The sequence below is a fragment of the Chinchilla lanigera genome, unplaced genomic scaffold (assembly GCF_000276665.1).
Source record: "Chinchilla lanigera isolate Chin_1 unplaced genomic scaffold, ChiLan1.0 scaffold00006, whole genome shotgun sequence".
Taxonomy (NCBI): domain Eukaryota; kingdom Metazoa; phylum Chordata; class Mammalia; order Rodentia; family Chinchillidae; genus Chinchilla; species Chinchilla lanigera.
Window position 1 is genome coordinate 32,385,110 of NW_004955407.1, and position 25,725 is coordinate 32,410,834.

Here is a 25,725-nt window from a genome sequence, read left to right on the forward strand (position 1 = left end):
TGATCTTGTATTCATCTTATAGACTTCTGCACACAAGACTTGGCTGGTTTAAGGTCATCACTTATCCCAAAGTGGGAGCCTGTCCCTGGCTCCTGGGACCAGAGCTCCTGGCTCCGGCTTCCTGGTGAAAGACATTCCCAGAACCTCCCTTCCCGAGGGGCAGCAGCTGCCTATCCTCCGAGGTGCTGGGGGGCCCAGGGCACCAGAGGGTACCTGGAGGCCAAGGCCCGCCCAGTGGCCTTCCTTCCTGGCCACACGCTGCGTTTGGCCAACAGCTGCCTGGTCCAGCCCCTCTCCCGGAATCTGTGTGGCCATTCATCGCAGCAAAGGCAAAGAAGCTCGCATTATACTAGGTAAAGCTTATCGTTGGCATCTGCCAAAGCCGCGCACTTCCCCTCCCTCCCTGTCCCTCAGCCCTCAGCCACTTCCCTCCCCTTCTCCTACCCTCTCTGTGCCTTTTCAATAGTGTGTGCTTTTTTTTTTCTTTTCCCCTTTCTTTCTGATCAAGACAGGGTTGTCTCTCTGGTTGGAAAAAGGCAGTGTGTTCATGGAGCGCAGCTGCATTTCAAAGGTACTTTGTTGGCCAGTTATGAATTTGCCTTTGCTAATGTGGGGAAACAGGGAGATTCTTTAGCTGCCCCCACCCCAACTGAAATTGATGTTATTTCTCTGCCAGTGGCACCCAAGGAAATGTTTTGTTCCATTTCCTCCCCTTTCAGGCTGAGCCCTATTTATGTGTGGAGCTGGGGCCCTGCCACGAAGGATCATTGTCATTACCACCAGCGTCCGAGGCTGGCCAAGTGCAGCAGCTGTGGTTTCATGCCTGCCCTCCCCAAGGTTTATTTCCTTGACAACATGGTCTTGTTTGGCCCAACTTGCTTAGTCTTTCTCTCATGGGTCCCGCATCCCATTCGCCCGTCCTTTCTGCAACCGTCCTTACCATTTTGTGGGGCTTAAAATTAGAAAGGAAAAAGTGTGTGTGAGCAAACGTGTGCATGTGCGAGAGAAAGAGAGAGAGAGAGAGACAGAGAAAGAAAGAGAGGTGGAGACAGTGGACAGGGGATTGGAACTGAGAAAGAAGGTAAAGACACTGGGATAGGAGGAAAGATACAGGGGCCAGAGCAGGGGCTGATGAGTGGGAAATTTCCCCATAAAGAATGGGATCAATTTTGTTATGATTTCGATGGTTGCCACGCCCCATGCACACAAGTGGGCAAGGCTCCACCCCAGCATGTCAAATAGAACACCTAGGTGGCCCAAGTGGACCCCTGACCCCTATATCCTGTTCCTTTCTCCCCGCTTTGCTACTTTTCTGCTCGATAAAAGGAGAGAGTGAGAGATAATTAACAAAAAACATGGCCCAGGACAATGAAACCACTGGCCTCGGCTGGCAAGAAATGTATCCTGGTTTTCTAGGTAAACTTTCTCCCATCAATCTTCCCTTTAACCTCCCTGATCCTGGAAGCAATAGGAACAGCCCGCCCCTCCCCCGAGCAAATGCTTTCTTTTGACTGGAAACAAAAAAGGGGGGCTCTGCAAAGACCAAGACGGAGGTGAAATCTGGGTGGTATGGGGCAGCACAATGGGGCCGCTGTTTCTGGCCTGGCTTGTGTTTTACAACAGGGGAGGGGCGAGCGTGAATGGTCTGGTGATGGAGACAATCCCCCTGATTCAGGCCTACAAACGCATCTTCTATGCCACACGGAGCTGGACAGAAAGGACGAAAGTGACAAAGAGCGTTGGGCGGGGAGAAGGAAAACAAAATGTATTCGGCTAAAAATCTCTCATGTCCTACATGTCCCAGGCAGGGGATCTGTGCAGAGCACCATCAGGAGTCCTAGGCCACATCTGAATGGCTTTATCTGGACTCTGATTTATTGATGAAGCTTAAGCCACTCGCTAGAGAAAGGCCTGAGAGTTTCTTTGTCTTCCAGATAAAGTACAATAGGCCACAAGGGCCAAGATCTCTTGGGATGCTCTCGGGTCCTGTCTTTCTCTTGCCCTCTCTTCCCTGCAAATGCCAGCAGCCGTGAAAAATGACCAGTGGTGTGCCTGGGAGTGCTGGGGACAAGGCTGGGCCACTTGAGGTCTCCTTAAGAGGGTATTATGGTCAGGGAAAATATTTGTGCAGTGGAGATGGCACACTCCATTTCGTTAATGGCTCTCATCAGCCCTAGATAATCATCCCTGCTCCTGGCTGTCAGGAGCGCAGTTGCGGCCAATTCACGGTGCCCTCGGAGAAAGCGCCCTTTCTGTGGCAACCAAGATGGAGACATTGTGTTCACTTACTTGAGCAGAGGGGAAGGGACCACGAGGGCAGCCCGCAATGTAAATTACTGTTAAAACAAGAACAGGCAGTGCCTTCTCTGCCCGGGCCCCCACCAATAAATATGGCAGGACGGTGGAGATAAGGTGCTGGGGAGTCCCTCCCCCAAATCCCACAACCCCTGGAGGGGGCTCTTCATCTGGGAGCAGTACTGCTAGGGAGCCAGGGCAGGCGGGCTGGCTGCACAGGTTGCCTAGGGACCCCAAGAAGCTCCCTACTTGGCCTCTGAGGAGAAGCAAAGGAGCCCTGATTCCTCACACAGCTGCTAAGGGGCCTAACTTGCTTTTGTTTTTTTTGTTGTTGTTTTTTTTTTTTTTGGTTTTTGGTTTTTCTCCAGTACCGGGAACCGAACTCACGACCTTGCGCTTGCCAGGCAGGCACTTTGCCGCTGAGCTAAATCCCCAGCCCCCAGGTCCTTTGCTTTTAACACCCATCCCCAGCCTCCAACCTTGGACAGCATCAGAAAGTGAAATGAAAGAAGGGAGAGGTGGCAGGAAAGGGAGAGAGAGGAAAGGAGAGATAGAGAAAGGGGAGGATAGAGGGAGGAGGGAAAAGAGTAAAGAAAGAAAGAGAGAAGGAAAGAAAAACAGGAGGGAAGAGGGAAAGAGAGAGGGAGGGAAGGAAAAGAGGAAGGGTGGAAGGATGGGAGAAGGAAGGAAGGAGAGGTGGAAGAAAGGAAAGAAAATAAAAAAGAATGTAAAAAGAAGAGGAAAGGAAGGAAAGAGGAAGAGTAGGGAGAGAAGGAAGGAAAGAGGCAGAAGGAAAGAAGAAAGTCAGGAAGAAAGGATGGACAGAGGGAAGGAAGGAAGGAAAGCACCACTATCATTCATAACTAAGAAGGAGTGAGGGTGATTTTACTAAAAATGAGTTTCCCACCTTCGATTTAAAGTCTGAGGAAGCATCTTTATGTGGCATGATAATCCCAGCCGGATGCTGACCAGCACCTCATGTCAGGTACCTTGTCACCTGGCACATTAAGTTACTTACCTAAATTACTTTTCCAAGTAGAAGGTCTTCTTTTTACAGATGTTGAAAGTAACAAGTGCTCAGAAACATCCATCACTTCCTGCAATGGATCACACACATCCTTGGTTTTAAATAGAAGGCATCAAATTGAATCGAACATTTTTTATTGACTTGGGGTCAAGCGAAGTAGAATGAGCGCAAGTGCTCTGTCTCCCTCCTGCACAATGCAGCCCTGGGCTATTCTTCTCCTCTCAATGAGCGGCCCTCAGCTCCGACCTGGCCACCAGGGCTTCGGAGGTTTGGCACCTCCCTTTTATCGCTTTTCTCTGTTCCTCAGCTGTCACCCTTCCTTCCCTCTGTCCTCGCTCTGTCCTGCTATTTCTATGGGCCGTGAAGCCAGACAGCCAGTCGACAAGGTGTCAGCAACAGTAAGTGTCACAACCCTCTGACTTGGTCACTCTGGGACAATTCTTTTTTTTTTTTTTTTAATTTTGGTACCAGGAATCGAACTCAGGACCTTGCACTTACCAGGCAAGTGCTTGTGCCACTGAGCTATATTCCTGGCCCTGGGACAATTCTTTAACTTCTCTGTGCCTTGAGGAAATGGAAATGGAAATGGAAACAGTGCTTATTCAGGGAAGTATGGAGAAGATTAGATAAAATAATACATGGCCAACACTCAGGGCAGGGACTGGAGTAAAGACGCAGTAAGTGTTTGTCATTATTGCAATGATAATTCGGTATCACTAGGAATGGGGGGTGATCCTGTGAATGACAGGCACGAACGCCAGAACTAGCTGTTTGTACATGAGGAAGAGCTTTCATTCCTACTTGCCTCTTTCCAGTTTCTTGGTCTGAGTCTATCTTGCAAGGTAGCTGGACAATGAGATCCACAGAACTTGAGAAGTTGCTTTCTTATGAAGCCAGACAGTCGTGAGCCTCAGCCTGCTCTACGCTCATCAGTTACAAATCTTTTCCTTCTCTTCTCTTTTCTTCTTGGAGTGTGTGTGTGTGTGTGTGTGTGTGTGGGTGGGTGTGGGTGTGTGTGAGAGAGGGCACTTGGGATTGAACCCAGGGCCTTTATACTGAGCTATGTCCCTACCCTTTTTTATTTTGAGGCAGGATCTCACTAAGTCAGTAAGTTGCCCAGGCTGCACTCACACTTGTGATCCTCCTGCTTCAGCTTCTCAGAATGCTGTGATTATAGGTATGTGCCATCACTCCCGGCTGGGAGAATATTTTCTTACATACACAAACCCCAGATCCGTACCCCTCCTGGGGTCTACCTTCCCTCATCCTCAGGTCAGAATCTCATTGAGAAGCAAGAATGACATTGTGTAATTAGAGCACACAGTGTAATTTTACAGTGGGCCTCAGCCTCCTCGGACATACAGTGGGTGAGTTTAATAGCACCTACTTCTTGTTCCAAAGACACAATGAGCTGATACCCTGATGTTCATAGAACGAAGACTTGGCAGATGGATGGAAGGTCATTGCTACCCCTTTTTTATTCCACTTTTACTAAATCAAATTCCATGCAGTCTTTCCTCCATTCCTACTAGTGAGTTGGAGATTTAATAAGTCTTTGCTGCTGACTAACAAAATTTTAGAGCCCAGAGTTTAGAACTGAACACTTGTGTTTTGGTTTAGATCTAGATGTTCTCACGCACTCATAGGTTGAGTTCGGGAAGGTGCTGTATTATGGGAGCTTATAGCTGACTTGCTGTTAGGCACTGAGGTCTGGGTGGAAGAGGCGGATCTCTGAAGGCATGGCCTGGATGGGTTTATTTCTCTACCTGGCTCTTCCCTTTGCTCTCTGCTTCCTGTCTGCCATGCTGTGAGCATCATTCCTCTGCTAGGCCCCTCTGCCACGCTGTTCTGACTTGGAGTCTGCTGACTATGGACTGAAATGTGAGACAAAGTAAATCTCTCCTCCTTTAGGCTGTGGGTGTCTGGTATTTTGTCTCAGCAACAAAGAAAGTGACTAAGACAACCTGAGACCATTTAGCTCATGCTTCTGGAAGCTGGAAATCCAACAGCATGGTGCTGGCATCTGAGTGACCTCTGGGGAAGGTCTTGCTGCATCCTTAGATAAGGGAGGCATCATAAGGCCAGGCTGAGTAAATGTAAGGCTTTGTGTTTCCTACAAAGCCACATGCCCCACCCTATTGATCATATCAATCCTAGTTATCTCCCAAAGGCCACACTTCCAAATACCATAAACACAGGAATTCAGTGATTAAGTTTTAAACACATGGATTTTTAGGGGATGCATTCAAACTATGGTGCATGATTAGCATGAACTAATCTTGATTTCTAGAAAGAACCACTGTTGAAAGCTTTGTATATTTTAATTAAAACAAATATATACACAAATATGAGCAGGGCCATACACTTGGAAACATTTATCCCTTTCTTCATTGTCAGCAGAGGGTAGTGTTTGGGAAGGTGGACTCTGAAGTATTTTATGCCCCAACCAAACAAGGCTATGTCAGGAATAAATAAGTTAGAATCTGTAATATCTTTACAACAACATCAACACATGGATAGTATTAAACAAGTAGGGTTGTTCAGTTACGAGTAAGACAAATAGAGTTTTATGTATCCATACATACAGCTTTATTCTATATCAATGCACGAGGATTTACTTTCAAAGACTGCATTATATTCCATCCTATCATTAGTTACTGAACTGTTTTTCTAATGACGAACTTTATATTTTCCCAGTGTTTGATGTTATTATCAGTGATGCAGTGAACATCCATATATATCCTAGTCACTTTCCTATCACTGGACACAATGCCCAACGTCCGCAGCTTAAAGGAGCAGGGGTCTATCTTGGCTAATGATTTCAGCCTATGGTCGGCTGGCTCCGAAGCAGAAACAGGATGGTAGAGGGGCAGGGTGGAGGAAAATGTACTCAACCCAGGCAGCCAGGAAGCAGAGAGAGAAGGAGGAACCAGGGACAAGAATCCACCCTTCCAGGCCACACCCCAGTGACCGCTCCAGCCAGGCCCCGCCTCCTAAGTGCGCATTCACTATGAACTCGGCAGTGGATGACTTCACCGATGAGGATCACGCCCCCACACTCCAATTACCTGCCACATACATGAGGCTTCTAGGGGACATTTGACTTCAACTCATAACAACGTACATATGTTTACTATTATTCTTCTCATTTTCTTTAAATAAATTCCTAAGAAATGGGGCGGCTGGATCAAAAGACAGTCAATACCACTAGCTTGAACCCCGAAAGGTGCAAGGAGAGGGCAGTCCCCCCAGGCCCTCACTGTACCTCTCATTCTCGTGCTTTGTCACTGTCAGTAGTTGGAAAAGGAAGAACAAGGTCTCTTTTTTATGCATTTGATTGACTGAAAGCGAGGTTGGGCATCTTTTCTTGTGTTTTGCTCCCATCCTCCACCCATTTGTCTATTGAGTAGATGATTAAAATGTCAGCATTGCCAGTATTTTTGCCCATTTCTAGTTTGCCTCTTATGCTTGTTTCTATTTCCTGGCACCATACAAAAGTAGTGGTGAAGAGAGCACACGGAGAAAGCACCTTTCCTGCAAGGACAGGGAAGTCAAGTCTTCGTGAGTGACTAAGACTCCGCCGGACAAAGGGGAGGGTTGTCACTGTAAGCAAACAGAAGTTAGGCTGGGTCGCAAGAGCCTAAAAGTAACCTGAAGCTATCAAGTATTTCCCAGCATCAAAAGCCAGATGAAATTCATCACCTGAGTCCTTACACAAGAAGTACTGCGTCCAGTTCTTCTGTTCCCATCCTTTTCCCTTCCCTTGCCTTCCAGCATGGAGGCTGTCCCAGCAGCAGGGCTGGTGTCCAGGACAGGGGGCACTGGAGGTGGGGTGTATACATGGTGGACAGAGACAGTACACCTTTGGAGACTGGTTATGTTACACAAATGAGTTACTTACTTGAACAACTAGGCAAATGTACTGATAAATGGAGACTGATTTCTTCCCACTGGTGGGTAGATTCACAAAGATGTTAAGGGAGAATACTAGAAGGAAGCCAGAGGTGTTGGATTAGCATTCAAACCATCATTTAAAAATAATTACATATATATAATATATATGTGTGTGTGTGCCATATATATAAATATGTAATAGTCATATAATAATGTATAGGTACATCACTTATACACATATGCAGATAGATATAGAAATTGTAATGATTCAGGTTTATCTGTTGTGAACCTTTGCACATTCATATGTTTACTAGGTCTGCCCCCCGAGACAGTGACACCTCAGTAACAGCGAACCTATCAAGCACTTAGGCCTCCGTTTCTAAATATCCCTGCACCAAAAGGAGAAAAAGTGCAGAGAAAGGGTGATTCAAAATGAGACAGGGAAAGTGTACAGGAACATCTTACTGTGCTGCAAAGTAATGAAAGTCTCAAAAAATGAAAGAGGCATGCAAAAGGAGAGAGAAGCCAGCCTGTGCAATCTCCCATAGACAAAGCTAGAGCAAATTGAGAAGTAAGTAGAATGAATATCAGATTATAATCCACTGAATAAAATAGGGAGCCAAGAGTCCATACTGATATAAATAAATGAATAAATAAATGGAGAAAAATAACAAGTTTTCCCCAAAATAATCCTAACAAACAATTGTAGAAGGAACAAGTCATATAACTAAGAATAATTTATGTCTTGAATATGTAAAACTATTCCAAGTTAATGCGAAAAAGACAAAAACAGGCAAAGGATCTGAATGCAGAGTTTGCTATGAGTTGTGCACTAGTCAGCTTTGCATGATTGCAGTGAAATACCAGAGGCAACTAACTTTATAAAGAGCAAAGGTTTATTTAGCTCACAGTTTTCGAGGTTCAGGTTCAAGCCTGGGCAAGCTGTGTTCAATTCGCAGTGCCCCTTTCCAAAAAGATTAGGCAAGTTCACTTTTTGGCCTTTGGTGAGGGAGGCACATCATGGTGGGAGATTATATCTCAAACCAGAAGAAAGAGAGATGGGGAGGGAGAGACAGAAGAAGGAGGAAAAGGAAAAAGAAGGTTGAGGAGAAGGAGCAGGAGGAGAAGTATAAGTAGAAGGAAAAGGAGGAGAAGGAGAAGGGGAAAGAGGAGAAGAGGAGGAAAAAGAAGAGGAAGAGAAGGAGGAGGAAGGGGAGAAGGAGGGTGATCCCACACCTCCAATGACCTAAGGACCTTCCCCAAGGCCTCACCTCCTAAATGTCCACAGCATTTGTCACTAGCACCAATGGGGGGACCATGCCTTTGATATATGGGCTGTTGAGAGATATGACCCATATTCACAGCATAGCAAGTTGCTGAATTCTAACTTTCCAATAACTCAAAGTGTGATCTTAATAGAAAATAAAATTGTTGAGATATAAGTAGTTAAAATGAGATCATCCTGGGTTATGGTGGGACCCTAATTCCACAAGACTGGTGTCCTTCTAAGAAGAGAAGAAACACAGAGACACAGGGAAGAGGCCTGTGGAGATGGGGGCAGAGAGAGCTGCGTCTACAAGCCAAGCAATGCCAGCTGTCAACACAGGCTGGAAGAGAGGCCTGGACCCAACTCTTCCTCAGAGTCTTCTGCTGCCTGGATTTCAGAGTTGTAGCCTCTTGAACTTTGAAGCAATACATTTCTGTAGTTTTAAGCCACACAGTTTACGGTAGTTTGTTACAGTAACCATAGCAAATGAATACAGTACATTTTCCAAATAAGATATATGAATGGCTGTAGGACCATGAAAAATGATCAATATCATCACCAACAGGGGAAATGCAAATAAGAACCACAATGAAATGCCACCTCATACCCATTCTGATGACTTGAATAAAAAAGAGAAAGCCAGGCATGGTGGCACATACTGTCATCCCAGCACTCCGAGAGCCTGAGGCAGGAGGATCAAAGGTTTGAGATTAGCTTGGGCAACTTAGCAAGACCCTGTCTCAAAATAAAAAATAAAAGGGTTGGGGATGTAGCTCAGTGCAAAGGCCCTGGTTCCGTCCCCAGTATCTACCCCCAAAAGAGAGAGATAATAATAATTGGTGAGGATATGGAGAAATTAACCCTTACTCAATGCCACTAGGAATAAAAATGGTGTGCTTCCTTCAAAAAATAATTTGATAGCTCCTCTAGTAATTAGCATTATCATATGTCTTGGTTACCTTTCTCTCATTGCTAAGACATAATACCTGACACCCTAAATTAAAGGAGGAAAGGTTTATTCAACTCACAGTTTGTAGAGGTTTCAGTCCATAATTGGCTGGCTCCAAGGAAGGTGGCATGGCAGAGGGGAAATAGTTCATAGTTGACAGAAGGTAGCAAAACAAACAGGGGATGACCACAGCTTTTTCTGCCCCTTTTATTTTACCCAGGCAATTTAATGCCCTTGAGCCTAACACTGCACCATGAATTAGTTCCACTGTCACACACTCTAGATCCAGCCACCTCTGAAAAAGCCCCACCTATGACTGCATGAGGCTTTGGGAGGACATTTAGACACAAGCCATAACATCATATGACCCAGCAATTCCACTCCTAGGTGTATACCTAAAGGAAATGAAAAAATATGTCCACTCAAAAACTTGCACACTAAAGTATTAGTCATAGTATTCACAGTATTATTCACAGAAGTATTATTCATAGGAGTCAAAAAGTAGAGACAACCCAAATGTCTGTCAACTGATGAATGGATGAATAAATTGGCATACCCATGCAATGGGATATTATTTATCAATCAAAGAAATAAACTACCAATATGAACTAATAAATGAACCACATTTCTGTGGTGTACTGTAAAACCCGTACAAACAGAAAGCAGACTGGTGGCTTCTGAATGTCAGTGAGAGATGGGAGCGGGGAGTAACTAATGTGTAAAGGTTTTATTTTGGAGTTACGGAAATATTTTAAAAATAGAAATAGTGCTTTGTGACACGGAACATTTTAGATACCACTCAATTTTAAAATGGGATTTCTTAATTTATTTAGCAATATTGAGGCTTTTGCACTGAGTATTCCCAGTCCTTTTAAATTTTTTTTTTATTTTGAGACAAGGTCTTACTAAATTACTAAATTGCTCAGGCAGAACTCAAGCTTGCAATCCTCCCTTCTCAGCCTCCCAGACTGCTGGAATTATAGGCATGTGCCATCACACACGTCTTATTTTTTGAGTCAGAGTCTTGCAATGTTGCCCAGGCTGACCTTGAACTCCTAGGCTCAAGTGATCTTGGCTAATGATTACATAAATAAATAAATAAATAATATATGTATCCATCTTTAGCTCTTCGCAGTTCTTTTTTGAAGCAGACCTATGCTGGCTGCAAAGCATAAAACCAATGAAAATATATTTAACTTTTTGAACTCTCAGCAGGCTTTTTCTGAGGTTAAGGTACTTGCAGAGTTGGCTTTGCACTTCATGTACTTTCCAATCGACTGGCTTTTTAAAAATAGGTAAGACAACTCCAAGATTATTTGTACAACTAGAAATAAGTAAAACTGGAAAGTACAGGCAGATTATTCACAACTATAAAAATATATAATGTTGCTTGACAAAGTTGTGAATCTAGGATGATTTTATTCAGTGTAATATTCAGTTAGTTTTCCTATGGAATGTTTCGCATTATTTAAAAATAAAAGAGGTGTTTATTTGAAGCCCAGAGAGATTAGGTTCTGCTAGTTTAGATCTTTTTTTTTTTTTTTTGATAGCATAGCTTGTGTCCGCAGTACATAAGGATTACATTCCTCATGGGGAGTTGGTCCGTGCACAGCACAACTTAATTCTCTCTCTGGCCCCTTCCCCTCCCCTCGTGGCTGCATCTTTTTTCCCCTTCCTGCTCCCCTCAATCTCCTTGCCATTTGAGAAAGATCTATATGCCTACTTCCTATTATCTTTTATTTTGTTCTTTATTTATAATTTGGGTTTTTTGCATAATAGATACCATGACACAGTTAAGCTTGTGTGTTTGATTTATTTCACTTAGTATTATGGGTCCAAGGTGCACCCATTTTACTGCAAATGACTTAAGTTTATCCTTCTTTATGGCAGATTAGTATTCCCCAGTGTGTATATGCCACATTTTCTTTATCCATTCATTTGTTGTTGGACATATAGACTGTTTCCAAGATTCAAAGTCCTGTGCGTTAAAGGTTCTGTCACCAGCTCGGTGCTGTTAGGAGGTGGTGGGACCCTTAAGGGATGAGGCTTAGTGAGAGGCCCTTAGATCACTGGGGGTGTGTCCTTAAGGAGCGTAACAGGACCCCAATCCCTTCCATGGTGTTTTGCTCCCAGGCTTATGATGGATTGAGCTGTTTTGCTCTACCGTGTGTCCCACCCTAACACACTACCTTGTGGCAGGCCTAAGGGCAACACAGGCCAGCTGCCCATAGGTGGAAATCTTTAGTCTGTGAGCCAAGATAGACCTTTTTTCTTTATAAGCTGCTTATGTCAGGTATTTGTTACAGTGAAGGAAAACTAACACCAACATCCAAGTTATTCCATTTCTCTCTCTTTTCTCTGTCTCTCCCTGTGTCCTTTCTATTAACAGTTACTAAGCTCATGCTAAAATCTAATTGCTGTATTAGATGCTGGAAATACAAAGATGAAAAGATCAACATCTTGCCCTCAGGGTGTATCTACTAAATCTTCTAAAGCTACAAATCCTTCTAAGTGTTCACATGTTTAGACAGATGGCTTATATCCAAGTTTGGAGTCATTTCTACTATAAACTGATGATGGTGTATATATGAGCTCCCCAGGCTAAATTCATACTACCGTGCTTTTCTTTGCATTTCATAATTATGTATATTATTTCTTTGCATTACATACATTATTTCTTAGGACTCTCATAAAAGTCCATCATAATCTCATTTTACTGATGAGACCATTGAGGCCCCAGCTGTCAATGAGTAATAAAAAGACCCTGAGATAATAAAAAGTTTCTCGCTGTTGGTGCTAATTATTTCCTCTTTGCTACTCCTTTATTCCACAATCTTATTCCCAATTTGGAAGCCAAGCTTCAACCTCTGGAGTTTAGTTTTTTATTTTTGTGGGTTTATTTTTTAGAGTGTGTAAATTTAACAGTGGACACTGTAACACAGGGCTAAATTTAGAATGACCTGAGAAACTCGGTGAAAGGACTATCATGCTCTGATTGCCGTCTAAATTTAGGGCAAGTTAGAAGCCACAGAAATGGCCTAAGCCCAAGAGAAGGTAGAAAAAATGCAATTTAAAGAAGAAGCAGAAGCTAAAGTCTGTCCTAGTGTGAGACAATGAGCTCCAGGAGAAATACAAGAGTCCAGCTGGTTTCTTTTATCATATCTTTAGGTATCCTAACGTATCTTTAGGCATTCAGGCAGATGGGTTAATCAGACCTGCTTTTCAGAAAAGGAAACAGAGCCCCCCAGAGGTTACACAGTAAGTCAATTGCAGAATGAAAGATGGGGTAAATAAGGTAAAAGAAGTGAAAAAAAATCAGGTAAAAATAACATCAAGTGAAACAAAAACATTGCTAGTGCAGAGGGGAGGATGTGGCTTAAGCAACAGAAAAATCATCTTAATTTTATTGATATATATTAAATTGATTAAAGCAATATACTATAATGATATATAGAAACTGTATCTGTTTGCCTGTCTGTATATACACACTTAGCTGGAGCATATGACAGATGTAACCATGAGCGTGGATACACAAAACCTAAGGTGAACCCACATCTGTTCAGAATAGCAGTCCTGTTCATAATATAGGAGAAATGGAATAACTCACCAAGCTTAAGTATTGAGTTTGTTTACTAGTCTGGCTTATCTGGCAAAGGTTCACAGGTAGTAAGCTCAAAATCCCTAACTAGTCCCCTGTGATCACGTATTCCTCCCTTGCTAAGGCTGCAGGCAGATTCTATAAAAGACAGATGTGGATAGTGTGCTGAGAAATCCCCAGCACCTTGACCTGCAGATCTCCCCAGAGGAGGAGGCTTTGCTGTCAGCTGTCACTAGAGGAAGCCCTAGTGGGGGTTGCAGAAGCAGACTCATCTCTACCCCATAGGGATCACTGGCCCAGGGTTTGGAGCCCAGAGATAAAGAAGCATTGTCAAAAGAAATGATAAGCCAGGCGTGGTGGTGCATACAAATAATCCCAGGACTCTAGGAGGCTGAGGCAAGAAGATCACAAGTTCAAGCCCAGCCTGGGCACCTTAACAAGGCTTTGTCTCAATGTAAAAATAAAAGGGATGGGGGTATAGATCAGTACAAATGTCTTGGTTCAATCCCCAGTACTACAATAAATAAGTAAATAGGCTATTTACCTGGCAAATCCATTTCTAAAAGATGAGAGCATTCTTCCCCAGCCCTGAATGTCTCCTTCTGGACAGTCCAGTTTCCATTAGCATACATCTCTCAGGGCACGATTTTGGTTACTGCCTTCATTGGCCCTCCTCCACCACCAATTTTTAAAAGATCTGTACTCTCTATGATTCACTGTGTCAATAAATCTACAAAGTCACTTCCATTTATTTTGGTAAAAACCAAGGACCCGTTGGTATCCAACCACCTGGAGGAACGTGAGTGGCAGGGAGACATGGGCCCAGCTACAACGGGTCACTCTCGGGAGATGTTCACTACCTTCTTGCAGGGACAGAAGAAGGAGACAGAGATATGTTTCACCTCATGCGCATGTCTCAACCGATTTTGTAGCTCACAAGTAGCACCCATTCACTTTCTCTAATCACAGGCCTTGTAGGGCTCCGCTCACCACTGTGCAGCTGGTAATTCTGTGTCACAACTAATTACTTCCTCATAGCCAATGGCAATGCACTTCTCCACTTTAAAAGCAGGGTGGATTTCTTCCTGCATTCAGACCTTATCTGCCCCTGCGTGGCAGAGATTACGAGCTGTAATATGGGAATTATTTCTACCTGCTGCAGCTCATCTGCTTCATCTCCAGCGGAGGTAGCTGTTCCCTCCCCCTCGGACAAGGATTATTTGTCATTGAAATGCTGCGGCTTGCTCCGGCTCTCTTTTTACAATCTGGATGTTGCCTACACTTGGAGAAAGGTTTTTGAAGGAAGATTAGCAGGATTAGGAAAGGTTCACATATGTTCAGCCTCACTCTTGGTGTTCAGGACATCAGAGCGCTGCACCACCCAGGAAGCAGAAGAAAAGAGAGCAAGAGAGAGCAGCCAGGCCCAGGCAGAGGCGGAGGAGGGGCCGGTAGGTGGAGCGGAGCTGGGTGGTTCTCCCTGTACAGTGCCAGGCCGGAGTCACATGCAAATCAGGGCTGTCGGATACTGGGGAATTCCCAGGCAGTTTGCTAGGATTTTGAAAAAATTTTAGCAATTTTCCCTTCACTTCCTGTATTATTTAACTTCACAAAGGAAAATAACACTTATAAATGGAAGTTTATTCAGCTCATGATTTTGGAGGTTCAAGGTCCAAGTGGCATACAGCCGGCTTGGCAAGGGCCACCCCTTGACTATATCATCGTCTGGTAGAGAAGGCAATGGTGGGAGGACGTGTTGGGAGGAACGGGTTACATTATGACTCAGAGCAGCGAAAGAGGATGGGCTGGGGTCTCCCAGTCCTCTTTAGGAGGCAGTCCTGCCATCAGACCCACCTCCCAAAGTTTCCTTCACTGCCCAGTAGCAACACCTGAAGAGCAAGCCTTCAATTTTGATGGACTCCTACAGGACACACAGACACTTACATGATACCCAAACCACAGCACTTCCTGTGTGACTTGCTTTTTCTTTTGAGAACCTGGCCAGTGTAGGGAGAGAGATGTCAATGGCAGAACTCAACACTTGGGCCTAGGGGCAGGTTCTAAGACCTATGGCCTGCTCCCCTGCTGGACCCTTGGTGCTGCATTCCCTTGTCCACTTTTTCTTGCTTTGGTTGCTTTTCCACAAGCACCAAATGAAGCAAGGGTTATAACTCCAACAGTCTGTGAAAAAACCTGCCCCAAGTTAGAATATTTCATTAAGTTTCTAACCAGCTGAACTTATCACACATCCACGTTCTTGGGATGTCATACTGGGTGTCTGAGTCTATTCAGTCCATTATAACAAAATACCTTAGACTGAGCAATGTATTAATAGTAGACATTTGTTTCGCACTGTTCCAGAGGCTGGGAAGGCCAAGGCCAAGGTGCCAGTGAATCGAGGGTCTGGCAAAGACTTGATTTGTGCTTCATAGATGGAGCCTTATTGCTGCATCCTTGCATAGTGGAAAGCCAAAAAGAGACAGCTGAAGTCCGTTAGAAGGTCGCTAATCCCAGTCTTGAGCTAATCACCTCCTAAAGGCTCCATCTCTTGCTGTTTCTGCACCAGAGATTAAGTTTCAACATAAATTTTGGAAGGACACAAATATTCAAACCATAGCACTTGGCACAAAGAGGAAGTTAAAAGGGAATAATAAATGGTTAAGTAATTTTAGGATCTTCCCATATCTCCCCATAAAATATGGAGAGCAACTACAATAACAAAGCAAAAGAGCCATGAACAATATTTACAACAGAAATGGAGATGAGGCAATCCCTGCAGACTCCAAATACTAGCAGATTTGGATGCAGAATCAACTGTTCCAGACCCATGTGATAGCAGTGACAGTGCCGGAATTGCCAGAATTGCTTGTTCAAAGATGCCACGGATGGAGCAATCACTAGTAGGTGCTTGCTGGTAGGCACAGCGGGTAGAATCAAGAGAGTGATCTGCAAATCCAATACATGGCCGAGTGCAAGGACCTCATGGTGTCGGTGTGGTCTGGGCCCCCAACACTCAAAATGGGAGCAAAGTTGTTTCTAATAGAAGCCTTTGCTGAGGAGCACCTGGCCCAGGGTAAGGAAAGATGATCCAGCTAAATACAAGTGAGGGAGGGGAGGGAGGCATTGCAGATGGCATAGCTCTCAGAAAGTCTGGAGATTTTTGTTTCTTTGGAACAGGAATAAAACAAGAGCTCCAGAGCCTTCTCCTTCACGCTCAAGATGGGGCCTAGTTGGTTTGTGGCTCTGAACACAGTACCAAGGGTCCAGCAGGGGAGCAGGTCATGGGTCTTAGAACCTGCCCCTAGGCCCAAGTGTTGAGTTCTGCCATTGACATCTCTCTCCCTACACTGGCCAGGTTCTCAAAAGAAAAAGCAAGTCACACAGGAAGTGCTGTGGTTTGGGTATCATGTAATTGTCTGTGTGTCCATCAAAATTGAAGGCTTGCTTTTCAGGTGTTGCTACTGGGCAGTGAAGGAAACTTTGGGAGGCGGGCCTGGGGGCAGGACTGCCTCCTAAAGAGGACTGGGAGACCCCAGCCCATCCTGTCTCCGCTGGTGGCTCTGACTTGCATTCGATTCTCCCACCAGTTTAAACCTCTGGTGCTACCTACATGACTATCTGAAAAAAATGGGTGCTGCTGTGGCTCCAAAAAAAGCCAAATGCATTACAACATTTTGCACACTCTGCACAGATCAACCTTTATATATAAGATGTTTTACAGAAATTCACAAATATAAATGATTTTCTTTTAATGAAATTTTTTTATTATTTCTAATAAATTTGGTATGAATAGTGTTAATTAACATTTGTATTTCAGCAGTAATTATTTGAGTTCAAGCAACTACCTAGATTCAGGCCATTTATAGACTTCTTATTAATTTTTTTAGTAAAAGGAATGATAGAAGTGATTCGCTCCTTTTGTACCACCAGTGGTTCAAGCTGCTCAGAAAGACAGTCATGCATGCACCAATGGTTCCAGCTGGTGGGAATATGTCAAACTATACAGCTTGTCCTAGCATACAGCTCCTAGAAGTAGGAAAATTCCTCTCATTAAGAAAATGAACAGAAGAAAAGTACTGTAGTGGAAAACCATGAAAAGTTATTTTAGGAGGAAATAGAAAAGTAATAAAGTTTCTACAAATCATGAAAACATGCCAGGAAGAACTGCTCATGAAACATTTCAAATATTCCAAAACTAATGAAATTAAGAACATGATAGAAACTATGAAAGAACAACGTACCTCCGAATCTGAAAACACCCAAAAATGATGTTTGGAGAAAATATTCTCCCTCAAATCATCCTCTCTCACTTTGAACACACCCATCATTCTTGTCACTTTCTGAAGCAGTCCTGGAAGTCCTCATTTGTGCTTTTAGTTGCACTGTTGTGGCTGTCTCAGTGTCCTGAACTGATTCAAAACATTTACCTTTCATGGTCATTTTGAGTTTGGGGAAGAGCCAGGAGTCACACAACACCAGATCCAGTAAATACAGCGAGTGAAGAAACACTGTAATGTTGTTACAAGCCCACCTTACCAGTGAATGGCACTTGACAGCAGCATTCATTGTATTTTTTTAACCCCACAAAGACATTCATGAAAGAGCACTTCCAGAACTGCTTCAGAAAGTGACAATAATAAGGGGATAAGTATGTTTGAAGTGAGGGGGCGCATTTTTTAGGAGGATTAACGACACTGTCTTTCACTGTGATCCATTTTTTTTTATTTAGACATTCATCGTATTTTTTATCACTCTTTGAATTGGTAGTTATGCAAAGAAGAGTGGAACACATTAATTGACACAGTGGGAATCTAGGTCATGAGAATCTCTATAGGTCATGAGAATCTCTATAGGTCACAGGATCCAGTTTCTTTAACAACAACAAAGAGTTAGGAGTCAAAAAAGGAGGAAATATCCAGGTTAGAAGATATAGAAGTCATTTCAAGCAATTACAAAATAAGGACTTTATGGGGATCCTGGCTCAAACAATCTATGAAAAAGTATAAGGTAACCAGGAAAACATGAACATGACAGTATTTATAATGTTAAGAAATTAATGTTATTTTTTAGGTGTGATACAATATATGGTTGTATTTTTTAAATAATACTGTATTGACAGCGTATGCTGAAATGTTAACAAAGCAAAGTACTTAATGTCTGGGCTCACTACAAAGCTATCCAGGATCGGCGGGAGGGGTGGAGGTATAGGGGAAGAATGAGAATCCTATATACATAAGTGTTCTTGATGGTTCTTTTTTTTTTTTTTTTTTTTTTTTCTCCGGTACTGGGAACCGAACTCACGACCTTGCACTTGCCAGGCAGGCGCTTTTTGCCGCTGAGCTAAATCCCCAGCCCCCTTGATGGTTCTTTTTATAACTCTTTTATGTCTGAAGAGTACTGTAATACAAGGCTCAGTGAACAAACAAAAGATTAAGCCAGTTACAGCTTATCACCCATCAAGTAAAGACACCTGCAGGTTCTGTCCTGAGAGGACTGTGCTACCTGGGCAGGATGCTGCTAAGTGCTGACTCACTTTGTAACTAGTACCCTCAAACTTTCTTCCGCTTAAGTGTTGTGATGTTATTGTTCCTAAGGTCACATAGGCATGTTACTCTATTGTTTATTAAGATGCAAGAGCTGTAAGGGAAAAGACCTTATCAATTTTGCTTTTGTTATATCCTAGGACTGAAAATAGTACCTGGCAGAAGAGTCCCTCAGGAAATATTTGTTGGTTAACTGAATGAATCATCATGAGTAGGTCACACTCTAATAACCACTTGTCTGGCACTTTTTTTTTTTTTTTCCAGAGGAGAATATTCTTTGCTTTGTAATGACCTAAGAATGGGTTAGCTTCCAAAGTGCTCTCCAAATTATATGCTATGGTCTGAATGTATTCCCCAGAATTCATGTACTGAAATTTAATCTCCAATGTGACAGTGTGAAGAGTAGGGTCTCGAGGAGGTGATCAGGCCATGAGGTCTCTGCTCTCCTTAATGAGACCAATGCCTTATCAAAGACTTCACACAGCATTGACCCTTTTGTGCTCCCACATTCTGTGATGTGAGAACACAGCATTCATGGCGCCTTCTTGGAAGCAGAGACTGAGTTCTTACCAGACACGAAAGCTGCCAGCACCCTGAACTGCTCAGCTTCCATAACAGTGAGCAGGAAATTTATGTTCTTTACAAATTTCCCACTCTCTGGTATTTTATTATAGCAGCAGAAACAGACTAAGATAGTGTGGGACACACGTCTGATCTTGTAGCCATGGAGACCTTTGAGCCCCACGGAGTGCAAAAGACCTGAAGACCACAAATATTGATTGTCTTACTTTGCAACACAGCCAAGGTCCAGTATTCAACCAACAGGCACTTCTTAAAATGTAACATGATATGTAATAGTAACTGACAGTAGATATTGCATATTATTCATTCACAGTATTGTTTGGTTTAGTTCTATAATGAGAATACCTAAAAACTAGTATTAAACTTGCATTTTTTCAGTTGAGGCACAGTAGGTTACAATTGAAACAGTGAAATTTTTCAGAATAGACTGATGCTAGTTCAAATTCTGGCCCTAAAATTAGCTATTCATATTGTAGAATGTTTTGTTATCATTTTTGGCCTCAATTTCCTTAACAACAAAATAGGGTTATTACTATTCTCTACAAACCAATATTCCTCCTGAATACAAACACAAAAAACTCTAAATTTTAGCAAATTAAAACCAATACTGTGTAGACAAGATAATGCATAATGACCAATTATTCCAGGAATACAAGGTTGGTTTAAATTCTGAAAACCAGGGATGCAATTCACCATCACAACAAATGAAAAAGGTTAAACCATATGATCACATTAAATAGATGTACATTAAAGAGGGAAAAATCTGATAAAATGCAGTGTGCATTCTTGATAGAAACACAGTAGGAATAGCAAACAGCTGCTATTACACTTAGTGATATGAATAATTACTCCTTAAGATTAGGAATAAGGTAAGATATCTGTTCTTATCATTTCTCATTCACATTGCACTGGTGATTCCAGCCAGAGCAATAAGGCAAGAAAAAGAAACAAAAGACATTCACATCAGAAAGAAAGCAATAGGTCTGACCTTTTGTACTAGCTTATACCTTAAAGATGGCATGATTACCTACATAGAAAATCCTAAGAAACTACAGAAAGGCCATTAGGGCCTAACAAGTGAGTTTGGAAAGATAGCATGACACAAAATTAATATACAAAAGTTCTTGTACTTCTATATACTAACACCAAATCATCGGAAATTTAAATAAAATACCTTATGTAATGTCATAAAAATAAGTGTTTATGGATAAACCTGGTGAAAGATATGTGCGACTTATACACTGAAAACTGCAAAACATTGCTGAGTAAAATTAAAGAATAACTAGGTTTGATTCAGAATTTAGCCCTCAGAAGAGCAACAGGTGAGCTTCTCCAAGGCATAGAAACCTGAGCACAGATGAGGCTCCATTAACAGGGAAGACAGAGGGAATGAAGTTAGATAACCAACCAATAACGCCCATTACAATACAGCCCAAAGGCTTGCATGTGCCCAAATGTCTATGTCAAAATCCAAGTGATAATATGACAGGGCAAGACTTTGGGGAGGTGAATCTATTCTGACAGCACTGGCCTTATAAATGGGATTATTGTCCTTGTAAAAGAGACCACAGGACCAAGAGAAAGAAATAAAATGGATATCTATGGGAAAGGAAGAAGTCAAATTATCATTATTTGCAGATAATATGATCCTTTATATTAGAAGACCTAAAAAATTGGTTCCAAAAGACTCCTAGAATTAATAACCAACTTCAGCAATGTAGCAGGCTAAAAAAAGTCAACACACAAAATTCAATAGCATTGCTCTACACCAATAATGAACTGACTCAAAAAGAAATTAGGAAAAAAAATACCATTCACCATAGCAACAAGAAAAATTAAATACTAAGGAATTAACCTAACCAAGGAAGTGAAAGACCTCTACAATGAAAACTACAGTACTCTGAAAAAGGAGATTGAAAAGGACATCAGAAAATGGAAAGATGTCCCCTGTTCCTGGACAGGAAGAACTAATATTGTCAAAATAGGTATGCTTTTGGTATATAGACTTAGCACAATTCAAATAAAATACTGTCGGCATTTGCTCATAGAACTAGAGAAAACAGTGCTAAAATTCTTGGAGCCAGAAGAGATGCAGAACAGCAGAAACAATCCTGAATAACAAAAGCAAAGGAGGAGGGATCACAATCCTGGATACAAAGTTACACCACAAAGCTACAGTGATAAAAACAACAACAACAAGGTACTGGCAAAACAAAACAAAACGGATGTGTATTGGGAACAGAATAGAGAATGCAGAAACAACCCCAAGCAAACCAGCTATCTGATCTTTGAAAAAGGGGCCAAAAACATAGAATGGAGGAAAGATAGGCTCTTTAATATATGATGCTGAGAAAACTGGCGATACATGTGCAGAAGGTTGAATCTAGACCCACATATGTCACCACATACTAGTATAAAATCAAAATGGATCAAAGATCTAACGATTAAAACAGAAACAGCATGGTGTGCTGGTGCACGCCTGTAATCCCAGCACTTGGGAGGCTGAGGCAGGAGTATTATTGTGGGTTTGAGGCCAGCCTGGGCTACAAAGTGAGTTCAAGACCAGCCTGAACTATGTAGTGAGACCCTGTCTCAAAAAGACAAAAAACAAACAAACAAACAAAAAAACAGAAATACTTAATCTGCTAGAAGATAAAATAAGTGAAACTCTTGGAGACACAGGTATAGGCAAAGACTCTCTGTGTGGAACCCCAGTTGCATAAGCAATAACATCAACAATCAACAAATGGGATCATATTGAATTAAAAAGCTTCTGCACAGCAAAGGGAAACAACCAACAGAATGAAGAGATACCCTACAGAATGGAGAAAACATTTTGCCAGCTATTTCTGAGAAAGAAGACTAATATCTAAAATATATATCAAAGTAAAGAAGTTAAGCCCTTCCAAAATAAAAGACTCAACCAAAAAATGGGCAAGTGAAATGAACAGATATTCCTCAAAAGAAGAGGTACAAGTGGCCAATAAATACATGAAAGAATGTTCAACATCTCTGGCCATTAAAGAAGTGAAAATTAAAGTAACTCTTAGATTCCATTTTGCTTCAAAAAGAATGACTATCATCAAGAAGTAAAATAATAACAAATGTTGGCAAAGCTGCAGGGAAAGAGGAATCCTACCACACTGCTGGGATGTAAACTAGCACAATCATTATAGGAATCAGTATGGAAATTCCTCAGACAGCTAAAACTAGAAATTCCATTCAACCTAGCTATTCCCCTTCTAGAGCTATTCCCCTTCTAGGTATCTTCCCAAAAGAGTTAACAATATATTACAGTGTGATACACTCATACCCACGTTTGTAGCAACACAACTCATAAGAGTAAAACCTTAGAAGCAACCTATGGGTCAATCAACAGAAGAATGGATAAAGAAAATATGGTCGTTTTGCACAAAGGAAGATTATTTTGCCATGAAGAGTGATAAACTTCAGTTATTTGTGGGAAAATGGATGCCCCTTGAGGCCATAATGTTAAGTGAAATAAATCAGACACAAAAGCTTACATACCTCATGGTTTCTCTTACATGAGAATCACAAAATATCAATAAATTACAGAGCAAAAGAAAAGATAGATAATAGGAATTAGGGGGATAGATCTTTTGCAAATAGGAAGGGGACCAAGAGATGGAAGGGGAATGGAAAGGGAATAGAAAAAGAACTGAGGAATTGTATGCACATGTTCCAACTCCCCATGAAGAATGTGATCATTTTGTACTTCAAACATGTAGTAAAAAAGAATAAAATCTGGAGGGATAAAAGAGGTCCCAGGGAGTCTGTTTGCCCCTTCCACCATGTGCAAACAGAGGGAGAAGGTGCTATCCATGGGGCCCTCACCAAATATTGAGTCTGCCAGCCCTTTGACATTGGGCCTCCCCGCCTTCAGAACTGTTTATTGTTCATAAGCCACTCAGTGTATGGTATTTTGTTCTGGCAGCATGAATGTGTGAGATCTGCATTCCACAAACAGGCCAGGAAGTAGACTCTGGGCCCACCATGCCCAAGGCTCTCAGAGAAGCCGAAGGCTCCATGTCTCTGGATCCCTCTGAGGTAGCTCTGCTCAGAAGCTCAGTACGATGAATTTCTGTTTCTTCTGCTATCAGGGACAGAGGAAGGCTGGACTCACCTCTACGATCAGTCCCAAGCCTCATTTCACCTAATATTTTCACTGCATTCCTACCTTGACTGCTTCCTAGAAATGATAATAAGCTAAGCAGGTTGATCTACAGAGTATTGTCCTCCTCCTCCCTGAGCTCCTGGGGGCTGGTACTATGGTCCAGACAGTGAAGCAGAAAGCAGAGGTGCCAGGAGGAGGACTGCTCTCTCCACATCAGTGGGGTAGTGATATGGGTGAGTGGCTTGAGACCATGCTGAGTGAAGGGCAGGCCAGTTCACACCCACGTGTCAAGAGATTGTCCTTACCAGGCTGCCTCTTGAGAAGAGCGCTGGGCGAGGATGACAGAGCCCTTTAGAGTCATTTAACCCCTAGGTGAAACCCGGAGGGAGCCTCTAAGGGCAGTGGAAGATGCTGGATAAACAGCCTTGGGATCAGGGAAGGCCCACGAACTGATTGGCGGCCCTTTGCTTGCCCAGTAAGTTTCCCATCCTCACTCCCCATAGCATCATCATAGTCAGCAGTGACAAATCGAGTGTCTGCTGTGGCTGCATTCACAAAGGCATGTAATCCTCAACTCCAAGAACAGGCCCTCTGGCTCTCCACTTAGAGATGGCGAAAGTGACACAGCCAGGAGCGGCCATGGCCCTGGTCACACGGGGGTTGGCGTCTGTACTTTCTCACTCCTGAGCTTGCACAGTTAAATGTTAGAGTCTGACCCCAGGACTGAAAGGGGGAAGGAGAGGCTGGTATGGTGCCAGCTGTCCCCACAGGCTCAGAGGAACCTTGAAACAGAGGGATGACTTGGTGCTGAGTGACCATCTGACACTGACACCCCTAGGATTAATACGGACAGATTGCCCCCTCTACCCAGCCTGCATGTCTTGTTTGCTTTGTCTTGCTTTTCGATAGTACTGAGGATTGAACTCAGAGCTTTGTGTGTGCTAGGCAAGCTCTCTACCACTCAGCTACATCCCCAGCCCTTGCACATGTCTTAGGCCTGTGGTTCCACAACTGAGGGAGGTGGTGGAATCCCTGGTGTGCAGAGCTACCATCAGTGTATTGCTACAGGCTCCTCCAGCACTGTCAGCCTCTGCATCGTGAGCACAGAAGGCCTCGTCTGTGGTCTGGAGTAGTTCACATAACAGGGTGTTGTATTAATCCTAACTACCACCCATCACCCTTTCCTCCTCATCTCCGTGCTAACTTCTCGCTAGAGAAGGAGATAAGGGGCGATCATCCCACCCCCACCTGCAGTCCATTTGGATTGAATAGAGCTGGACTCCTGCTCACATATCCCATGCTGATACGTGGTCTGGGCCTGGCCAACTAGGTCTCCATGACTACTCTGGAACTAGTATCAGGACCAAGAAGAGTTGACCCTGAGACCCTTTAGAAGTGAAAATTCTGCTACTGCAATGGTCAGGCTGGCAGAGCAGAGGCTTGGGACTCCCAGTGGAGGAGGCTATGCCAAGGAAAGCAGAAGAGAGAAGTCAGAGTCAGATCTCAGCAGCAGCAGAAGTGCGGGGCAGTCGACTCGCTGAGCCGGCATGCGAGCCCCTCCGTCTATTGAAGCTATCCCCGTCAGGCACCTGTCATCTACGAGAGAAGCTATTCCAGTTAATGCAAGCCCTTCCTGCGCACCAAGGGTGGAATTCTAAGTGCATCATCTTTTGCATTGTTCAGAAGTCTTTAAACTCCATGAGGAAGGGACCTGGAGCCTTTTATGCCTTCACTAGTGCTCCCCTGGCAACTTGTTCAGGACCTGGCATGGGTAGGTGCTGCACACATATTTCTGAAGTGATCGCATGGGTTACCCCACAGGAGAAGTCCTCTTTGCACATGAGGACAGCAAAGTGCCTGAGGTGCCATTTGAACCCAAAGCTTTTGGGTCCGAAAGCCATTCCCCCAAATTCTCTAACAGTGTTGCCCCAGGTCTTGATGCTGCAGAGTTAAGACCTAATCCTTTACGTTCACAATCAGAATCCACCACGCTGAGCACAGGGAAGAGCTCACTAAGAGCATCATTACAGCGGACCACAGAGGCTGCTGACAGTAGCCCCTCCTTGGGAGGTGGGACCAGGCACTGCAACTCTGTGTGTCAGTCACCTTTCATATGTGAGTCCCTGAGCACAAGCCAGACAGGCCTGTGACTGAATCCCGGCCCTCTCACCAACTGGCTGCATCATTTTGGCAAGTTTCTTAACAAATCTATCCTCAATTTTTCAATTGTAAAACTGTGATACTACGGCCCATTTTAAATCATGTTCACTCATTTGCTCAAGCATCCGTTGGATTCTTAGCACATTCTATGCATTATGATTAAAAGACAGCAGGGAGGAGAGTGGGCCGGACTCATACCACCGCGATTCCCAGCCGAAAAGCGCCCAAAGAGCCAGGTAGGCCGCACCCAATCCCGGAGGCCAGGACGCGAGAACAAA

At 43.3% G+C, this 25,725-nt stretch overlaps 1 long non-coding RNA gene across 1 annotated transcript in view; it reads right to left on the reverse strand.

The window, feature by feature from the left end:
• Window positions 1-3,317: 3,317 nt before the first annotated feature.
• LOC106146605 overlaps window positions 3,318-25,725 on the reverse strand; it is a 41,379-nt gene continuing 18,971 nt past the window's right edge. Inside the window, exon 4 of the long non-coding RNA XR_001231113.1 lies at window positions 3,318-3,392. This is a non-coding gene — a long non-coding RNA (uncharacterized LOC106146605). The remainder of the gene's footprint in view (window positions 3,393-25,725) is intronic.